The 9852-nt window shown below is 31.0% G+C and overlaps 1 long non-coding RNA gene across 2 annotated transcripts; it reads right to left on the reverse strand.

Moving 5' to 3' along the window:
* Window positions 1–1874: 1874 nt before the first annotated feature.
* On the reverse strand, window positions 1875–6110 carry LOC126887717 (uncharacterized). Of its 2 annotated transcripts, none has more exons than XR_007699159.1 (3): window positions 5168–6110; window positions 4933–5086; window positions 1875–2202 (listed from the first exon to the last, which is right to left on the reverse strand). It is a non-coding gene; the product is annotated as an uncharacterized LOC126887717 (long non-coding RNA). The 2 variants fall into 2 exon arrangements; XR_007699158.1 differs by having other exon boundaries at window positions 1878–2202; window positions 5644–6110.
* Between the last annotated feature and the right edge of the window lie 3742 nt (window positions 6111–9852).

A 9852-nucleotide genomic window follows, 5' to 3' on the forward strand; every position in this document is an offset into this window, starting at 1 on the left:
ATTCAACATCATTTTCTGAGGTAAACTGATTATCTTTAACCTGTCTTTTAATATCATATTTATTTTGATCATTACCCTTACTGTAGCGGCCTTGTAAATGTCCTCCAGACCCAGGCATTTTTTGAGGTTTTCAAAACATTTTTTTTTTAATTTTATTGTTGAGAAAACGCATTTAAAGTTCTGAAAGTTAGTTATGGCCAAAAATGAGATGCAAATTATAAGAGAAAGTAGGAATTTATTTTCCACGGTTTTCGTTATTACCGTATATCGTCCTATTAGAGGTAGAACTCACTAAGTGCACTTTTTTGAGAATTTGACATTATCATCAATTTGAACTAAATACGGTACTGCCCAGCCCTGGAAAAATCACCTGGGGCTCTAACCCTTCTAATTGCTAAGATAATTTATGGTACAATTCACTAAGTGCATTACTGTGAATTTCGATTTTAAAGCAAAACTCATTAAAACGTTTTATTGCACTTAGTGAATTTTTCCTTCCAATCTGAAGTGCAATATTGTGAATTTCGGTTTCAGGGTAAAACTCATTAAAACCTATTATTTCACTTAGTGAATTTTTCCTTAAAATCTGGAATGCCGAATCGGTACTTAGTGATCTTTTAAACAATACATTAGATAACATAATCTATTTTGCGATTAAGCAGGCGACTTGTGTGTTACATTGTATTGTGGCAACTGTACATTATATTTGTGTGCATTATCTGTTCAGCGATTGATTAAAAAAATATGAGCCTAAATTTCTTTGTAACAGTGATAGCTTATATAATATAAAGGGTAGGTACCTAACCTCATCTATTTTGCGATTAAGCAGGCTACTTTTGTGGCTGTCATAAAAGCCGAAAATATTGCATTTATTTTCGAAGAACGAAACTTATTGTTAATAGACTGTTATTTCTGATAGTTCGTTTGTTGTAAGTCAGCGAAATTTTATGGATACAAACTCATTAACTTCTTAATATCCAATAATTGTGTTCAAGGAAAATCTCATCAAGTACACAGTGTAGTTAGTAAGTTATACCTCTAATAGGATACCAATATCCAATAATTGTGTTCATGGAAAAACTAATCAAGTACAAAAATTTATCTAATATTGATTGTGTCATAGTGCCTGTGACGAAATATGACTTCAAATATCTGTTTTTATTCATTCTTTAAAGTTGCATTACAAAAATTCCAATATTCGAGTCAGGTGAATTTAAAAAAAAATTGTTCCTTTAAACCGATTATCAACTGTCTGAAAAGTGTAGTTAGTGAGTTTTACCTCTAATAGGACGATATGTACTACCCTAATAACACAAAACATTCCATGAATGTTCCTAGAATGTACTCACAGGACATTCCAAACATTCCTGGAATGTCCCCAAATGCACACGAATGTCCCTGGAAAGTCCCTGGAATGTGCTGTGTCAGCATTTTAAATATTCTTAGAATGTTCTGTTGGAACATTCCATGAATGTCTACGAATGTTCTTTGGACATTCACAGTATATGTTTTAGACTGAATGTCTTGTTGGAACATTCCATGAATGTTCTTTGGACATTCACAGTATATTTTTTAGACTGAATGTCTTGTTGGGACATTCCATGAATGTTGGAACATTCCATGAATGTTCTTTGGACATTCACAGTATATTTTTTAGACTAAATGTCTTGTTGGAACATTCCATGAATGTCTACGAACGTTCTTTGAACATTCACAGTATATTTTTTAGACATTCTCTGAAATATATCGTCAGTGCTGTGACAATACCTCCTATATCTTTTTTCATGAGGTTTGCAGGAGACGAAAAACATTTTTTAAGGTCACCTCCTGTTTGCATACGTAAGTTCTGGCTTGTTTTGTACTAAATAGATAGTTAAATTTACTGCAAAACAAGTCAAAAAATATATGAAAACAGGAGGTGGCCCAAACAAGTTTTTAGTCTATCTTACAAATCTCATGAAAAAACAGATAGGAGGTATTGTCACATCACTGACGATATGTGGCCATACCAAATAATGCATCCTTGATAAATATAAACATTTTTATTGCAAAAAATCTTTTCATACATTTTTTTAATGTAATTTACTGATATTCCTATAAAAAAATGTGTCACATTTGCTTTGTAAACCTTTCTTTTGCCTTTCATAGCCACATATTCCATTTCCTTCCTGGTTTTTTGTAGACCACTTCTCTCAGCTGATTCTAAAAGAAAATAAAATAAATGGTAATTTTTCTATCCTTTACAATTAACAATCAGAAGAAATATTTACAGGTAATAATATGCATATAATAATAATAATAAAATAAATAATAAATTAAATAATATTTAAATAAATAATAAATAATATTTAATAAAGAAAATAATAAAACATTTTGTATTTTGACAACGACGTCCGATGTGGAAGTAGAAACCATAATAAAGTTATTTTTTCAAGTAAATTCTGGCTTATTTCCCCATTAAAATAGTTATCATAATTACAAAAATGCCACAAAGAAATAGCTTTTTCACAAACTAATAAGTATTTTGTTTTATTATATTTATTGTTTTTATTATTTACTTTAACTTAAGATTATAACTTAATTCTTGTTTTCTATTTCTGATGTTTTTATTTATTTGCATTCAATATTAATCTGTTTTCTTGTATAATCTACTTCGCAATAATTATGTGATATATTGGACTTAAAATGAATTCAAAAATTTTTTGTAATTGGGCAACAATGTCAACTTAGATCTCTGATGTAGATAATGAAGAACAACGGTATCTACAGTTGGAAAAATGAAAGAATAGGGCTTTTCATCAATTGTCATTTGTTTCGAGCTTCTGTCATGTGTCACATAATATTAATATATCTACGTCATATGTCTTTGGTTTGTATCTATTATTGTATATACCAATAACGTATGTCATAGATATATTAATATTATGTGACACATGACAAAAGCTCGAAACAAATGACTGTGAATGAAAAGCCCTATATCCATGAACGATCACATCAATCACTTATTTTGTATTTGCTATCTTTTTCTATTTTAGAACAAATAGAAAATGATATAAAAACATTAAAAATAAAAAACTGGAGAAAAAAAGCACGAAACAGATCAGAGTGGAGAAGAATCCTGGAACAGGCCAAGACCCAGAAAGGGCTGTCGAGCCAATGATGATGATGATCTTTTTCTATAGGTAACAAACGTTTGTGATTTATAGAAAAAGACAGCAAATAGGGCTTTTCATCAACTGTCATTTGTTTCGAGCTTCTGTCATGTGTCACATAATATTAATATATCTACGTCATATGTCTTTGGTTTGTATCATTGGTATATGCCAATAACTTATGACGTAGATATAGTAATATTGTGTGACACATGACTGAAGCTCGAAACAAATGACTGTGAATGAAAAGCCCTATACAAAATAAGTGATTGATGTGATCGTTCATGGTTATAGGGTTTTTCATTCAGTCATTTGTTTCGAGCTTCTGTCATGTGTCACATAATATTAATATATCTACGTCATATGTTATTGATATAATCAATGATACAAACCAAAGATGTATGACGTAGATATATTAATATATGTGACACATGACAGAAGCTCGAAACAAATGACAATGAACAAAGCCCTATATTGCTTTTCATCGATTGTCATTTGTTTCGAGCTTCTGTCATATGTTATACAGGGTGTCCCGAAAAGATTGGTCATAAATTATACCACAGATTCTGGGGTCAAAAATAAGTTGATTGAACCTCACTTAACTATATACAATAGTGCACATAAAAAAAGTTACAGCCCTTTGAAGTTACAAAATGAAAATCGATTTTTTTTCATATATCGAAAACTCTCAGAGATTTTTTATTGAAAATTGACATGTGGCATTTTTACGACAGCAATATCTTAAAAAAAAAAATTAAGTAAAATTTGTGCACCCCATACAAATTTTATGGGGGTTTTGTTCCCTTAAACCCCCCCAAACTTTTGTGTACGTTCCAATTAAATTATTATTGTGGCACTATTAGTTAAACACATTATTTTTAAAACTTTTTTGCCTCTTAGTACTTTTTCGATAAGCCAGTGTTTATCGAGATATTTTGAATATTTGTCGAATCCACCACATATTTGTATATGGTTAAGTACGGTTATAGAGACCTGTTAATAATCTGAAAATTTATTTATAATTTACATTTTTAGGTATATTTTGAAAAAGAAGCTACATCTCGATAAAAGGTGACTTATGAACAAAAGACTAAGAGACAAAAGTTTTAAAAACACTGTGTTTAACTAATGGTACCACAATAATAGTTTAATTGGAACGTACACAAACATTAGGGGGGTTTAAAGGAACAAAACCCCCATAAAATTTTTACGTAAATATATTGAAAAAGAAGCCGCATCTCAATAAAAACTGGCTTATCGAAAAAATAATAAGAGGCAAAAAAGTTTTAAAAACGTTGTGTTTAAATAATGGTACCACAATAATTAATTAATTGGAACGTACACAAAAGTTTGGGGGGGTTTAAGGGAACAAAATCCCCATAAATTTTTTATGGGGTGGACAAATTTCACTATAATTTTGTTTTAAGATGTTCCTGACATAAGAATTATACATGTCCATTTTCAATAAAAAATCTCTAATAGTTTTCGATATATTGAAAAAAATCGATTTTCATTTTGTAACTTCAAAGGGCTGTAACTTTTTTTGTGAGCACATTTGTACTAAGGTAAGTTAGGTTCAATCGAACTATTTTTGACCCCAGAATGCGTGGTATAATTTATGACCATTCTTTTCGGGACACCCTGTATAATCTGTGTATAATATTAATATAACACGGATTATACGACATATGACAGTAGCTCGAAACAAATGACTGTAAATGAAAAGCCCTATTCTTTAATTTTTCCAACTGTATATTATTAATTGGGTTAAGCATATTACCTGTGTGATATAAGCTATTGGAACAGCACAGTCTCTCAAACGGTTGAAAGTGAAGTTCTGTCAATATCTTTTTCTAAAAAATGTTTTGAACATACTGCTCTATTAACAAATCTGATCAATACTTCATGCCTTCTTCGCAGGATCTTCTGGAAAGCTAAAAATACAAAATATATGCATTACTGAGCATTATTAACAAATTTTAGTTTTAAATAAAAAATATGATTAATGAACTCACAAAATATTATAAAAAGCAGCTTAGAAATTGTTTATTAGTATAGTCGTTTCCCTAGCCACAACTGGCTAGTGATTTTAGTAGGTAATTTTTTTGTTTTTGGCCATTTTTGCCAAAATTACTAACTATTTAGTTATTTTTTTGCCAATTTTACCAAATTGTCAAAATTATTTACTAAAATCACTAGCCAGTTGTGTCTGAGACTAAGTTTAGCGAACCGACTGTACTATTCATACTGTGTATTCATTAGTTGGTACTATTATAGTGTGTGGTCTACCATCCTGTTTATAAACGCATACATTAGCAAAAACGCAAAAAAATTTTAATTTTACAAATAATCCGTTTGTTATTATCTCTATTTATTTACTATTTTAGTTAGGAATAAGCAAGTTTGTGGCTTATTCGCAATTATTAAAATAATAAATGGATATTTTCTGAAATAGGGGCATGCCTTTGTTTACATATTTGCATATACTAACCTTTGAAACATTATTCCTGCAGATTTTTTATCTACATTGCTTCTGCTACTCCAACTGATTTTATGCACTATATTAATAATACTATTAAAGTTATTATAAAAGTATCCGAATTAAAAAATATTCTTAAAAAGCACAAATAAAAACAAACAACGATCACGCACGGCAAGGTGGCCATGTGGCCAAGGCCAAGATGCATGTCAAGATGGCCGAAGCACCGAAGTCTGAAGTGAGGTCATTGGTCGTTTTTAGTCACGTGATGCCCTCTCTAAGCACCATGCACAAATACATGCGCCGTGAATTTGAAAATGAACATATAGGAACATTGGTAGTATGTTCACAGAATGTCTTATGGTAACATTCCACGAATAATTTAATCAGATGTTCACCGAATGTTCCCTAAATGTCCAGGACATTCAAATATTGATAGAACTTTGGTAGTACATTCCTGGAATGTTGTGTGTTGTTAGGGTATAACATAAAATGATTTAAATTTTTTTTTAAACATCCCCCTTAAAGCCGCCAGAAAGGGGAGCAAATTAGCAAATATGTCATTGTTTCTCCAAAAATTTAATAATTTTTTCATTGCATACTAATGTATCACGTACAACTGAAAATCTGAATTTCTTTCTCCAAGAGAGTAGTTAAAAACGGAAATTCAACAACGACGTATACGTCATCCTATCGAATGATTCGACCGAAGATCGAAAAATAAAGAAGAGTTACAATTCTGACTTTGTTTCCCCAGACAAACACGAATATTAGGATACCAATACCAATCTTCAATTATTAGGATACCAATGTTCAAGAAAGGACACAAAGAAGACCCCAACAATAATAGAGGTATAAATCTAATGAACACCGCACTTAAGCTAACCACAAAAGCCCTAACCAACAAAATCCATAAACTAACAACTTTATCAGATGTACAAGAAGGACTCAGATCCGGAAGATCCTGCGTAGAAGCCGTATTTGTACTGAGACAAATCACAGAAAAGGCCATTGAGTACAATAAACCAGCATATCTACGTTTTATAGACCTGACAAAAGCTTTCGATCGCATCCAAGTCGAAGATATCTTATATTTACTGTACAGAAGAAACATACCAATCAATATTCTGCCGTGCTAAGCCCAAAGGCGGGAACTGATTTTTTATCGAAAATGAGATTTTTGTATTTTTAGGTAGAATAGGGTATATAGTGTATATTTATAAAGTCTTTGGAGTTGTAGAAGCATTACATTTTAAATAAAATTTCAATTTTGTTAGCGGTATCTACACTTTTCAGTTAAAATACTAAGCCATTTGGCGGCAAATGTTAAATACTATGGCGTTTTGACAGAATCTGCTACAGTTGCCGTCCATATACCTTAGCATATTGCACTTACCGCTAATCTACTTTCAAGAATGCTACGCCTACATTTAGAAACCGCCAAATCGCCTTTGTATTACAAAGTAAATTCGGCCTAACTTTACAAGGTTAAATTATTGTGTTAGTTAAAAGAGTTGTGTTAGTAAAAGAAATAATTAGCGAGGATGGTAAGCAATTTTCGAGATTAATATATCTATTGAAATGTACTTTCATTTTTGTTTATAGTATTTCCAGAATTAACCAAATTATGTTGTCCTAAACAATATGAATCTGCGCCAAGTGGATGATTTATATCTTGAATTAGGCGGTAAGAGATTTTCATATTTAAAAAATATGTCTTTTTTTATTTGGGTTTTAAAAACTTAATAATATATCCACACGTTGTCCACAAACATTTTTAGAAAAAGAGACTTAAAATAGGTATTTTGTTTTTTTAGAAAATCTTAATCTAGATCTCTACTTAATTTTATGAGAATCCTTTACCTAAGTTTTATACAAAAATACTGGTTTTATTCCTTTATAAATTTTCTAAGAATGCGTCAGGTACCTGGATAATGATCCAAACATTGTTTGCATATTTTAAAAATCTTATACAGTCGGAAAAATGAAAGAATACCCATGAACGAACATATAAAACACGCTGTATTTTCCTGTCACCGTGTCACAAAGAAAATTGCCCAGCGCAAGTACATGTAATAATAATTATTACATGTACTTGCGCTCGCCAATTCTTTGTGTGACACGGTGACAGGAAAATACAGCGTGTTTTATATGTTCGTTCATGGGTATTCTTTCATTTTTCCTACTGTATATCCCATAATTAGATATTTTTCGGTCTAAAAGACAATGTCATCATATTTTAATCATAACATATAATATAACTAGTTTGTACAATACAACTAATAAAATGTTAAAATTTGCCCTAATTACTGTGTAAGTAATGGTATTTTCCCGAATATAATATTGTGAAATACCCAATAATATAACAATGCATAATAATATTAGGGTAGGTGTCGGCCATCATAAAAATATTAAACCTCTATAATAACTCAGGCCTGTCGTAAAATAGCAAACCTTTGTCGCTAAGAAACAAAATAAAAATAGCTGAGAAAGTCAAAAGTATGGTTTACAATCACATTCACAGTTGAGTTGAAGAATTCTTTAAAACGCTTAACATCACCAGATGTTTAAACATCTATAAAAATCTGAACGGATTCTGTATTTTCGTAGTATTTTTCGGAGTACAGTTCTGCCCAAATTATTAGACGCACTATAAAAGAATTTATAAAAAATGTTAATTATGAGGTGAAACCATTGTAATACTAAATAGGTTTTGTATATGTACCAGACACAAGGTATGTTGTTTGCTTATCTATTAAATTGTCTATATTGAACCACAACTTGAACATTAATATTAATGAACCAATATGTATTTATTGACTCTTGAAAGAAAACAGATATAACTACAACTAAATATTGTCAATTTGTTGTTGTCATATTGTGGCTCAACAAAATAATAACATTTAATACTACTTTAATTCTTTCAATTTAATAAACTGTAATACACAGAAAAGCTTTTTATTTCATATCAATCACAACTGTAAACCACATACCGCTAATAGGCTTAGTTTTATAGTAAGTTTTGATAAAATGTTTTAGCGGTATCTACCTCTTTTTATATAAAATTTTGTTTTAAAATATAATCAATGGTTCCCTTAATAAACTGGGGCATATTATATCCATGCATAAAAACTATTAGCTAGTCATAAATCCCTAACGGGCCAAAATTTTAACACTCAATTTTGAAATCGACTTTGCCACCATTTTGTCAAATGTTAGTTACCGCCTTTGGGCCTAGCACGGCAGTATTTACAAACCATCGAAAACATCTAATTTCATAATCGAACACAGGCAAAGATAAATGGAAAACTAACGCAGTTTATACCAGTACAAAGCGGATTCAGACATGGTGACTCGTTAAGCCCACTTATCTTTAATATAATAATGGACGAAATAATAGAAGCAGTAGGTTAAGGCCATGGTAACAAAATGGAGAACAAAAAAAATCCATATAATATTTTATGAAGACGACGCCACATTAATCGCCGAGACAGAAAACGATCTACAAAGATTAACACACATCTTCAATACAACAGCCAAGAAATACAATATGATAATATCAGCAGAAAGAAACAAATGTATGACAACATCTAAATACCCACTACGATGTAAAATCGAAATTTATGGGAAAATAATAAAGCAGAAAGCAAGGTTTAGATATTTGGGAATATATAAAACCAGTTACGCAGATGTTGAAGAAGAAGTACGATAACAAAGCTTAAAAGCAAGTAAAGCGGAGGGATCTCTTAATGATACAATCTGCAAGAACAAACACCTAAAACAAGACACAAAAGCAAGAATTTATAAAGCCGTAATTAGACCTATATTGACATACACGGCGGAGACAAGACCCGACACATCTAAAACGAAACGACTATTAGAAACAACAGATACGAAAATACTAACACGAATATCAGGGAAAAGTCTGTTGGATAGAAAGAGAAGCGTAAACATAAGAAGATCATGCAATGTAGAAGACATAAATAGATGGGTGACAAAACGGAAACAGGAGTGGAACGAACACATTAGTAGAATGGCAGAGGATAGGATAGTACGAATAGCACGAGATAAGTCACCAAATGGACGAAGAAGTATTGACAGACCAAGAAAAAGATGGTGCGATAAATTAAACAATTTGGGAGGCTAATATTGAAGAAGAAACAGGCTTTAAAGCCTACTTACAAGAAGGAAGAAGAAGAAGAAGAAGAAGAATGAATATCG

The sequence above is a fragment of the Diabrotica virgifera genome, chromosome 7 (assembly GCF_917563875.1).
Source record: "Diabrotica virgifera virgifera chromosome 7, PGI_DIABVI_V3a".
In the NCBI taxonomy this organism is placed as follows: domain Eukaryota; kingdom Metazoa; phylum Arthropoda; class Insecta; order Coleoptera; family Chrysomelidae; genus Diabrotica; species Diabrotica virgifera.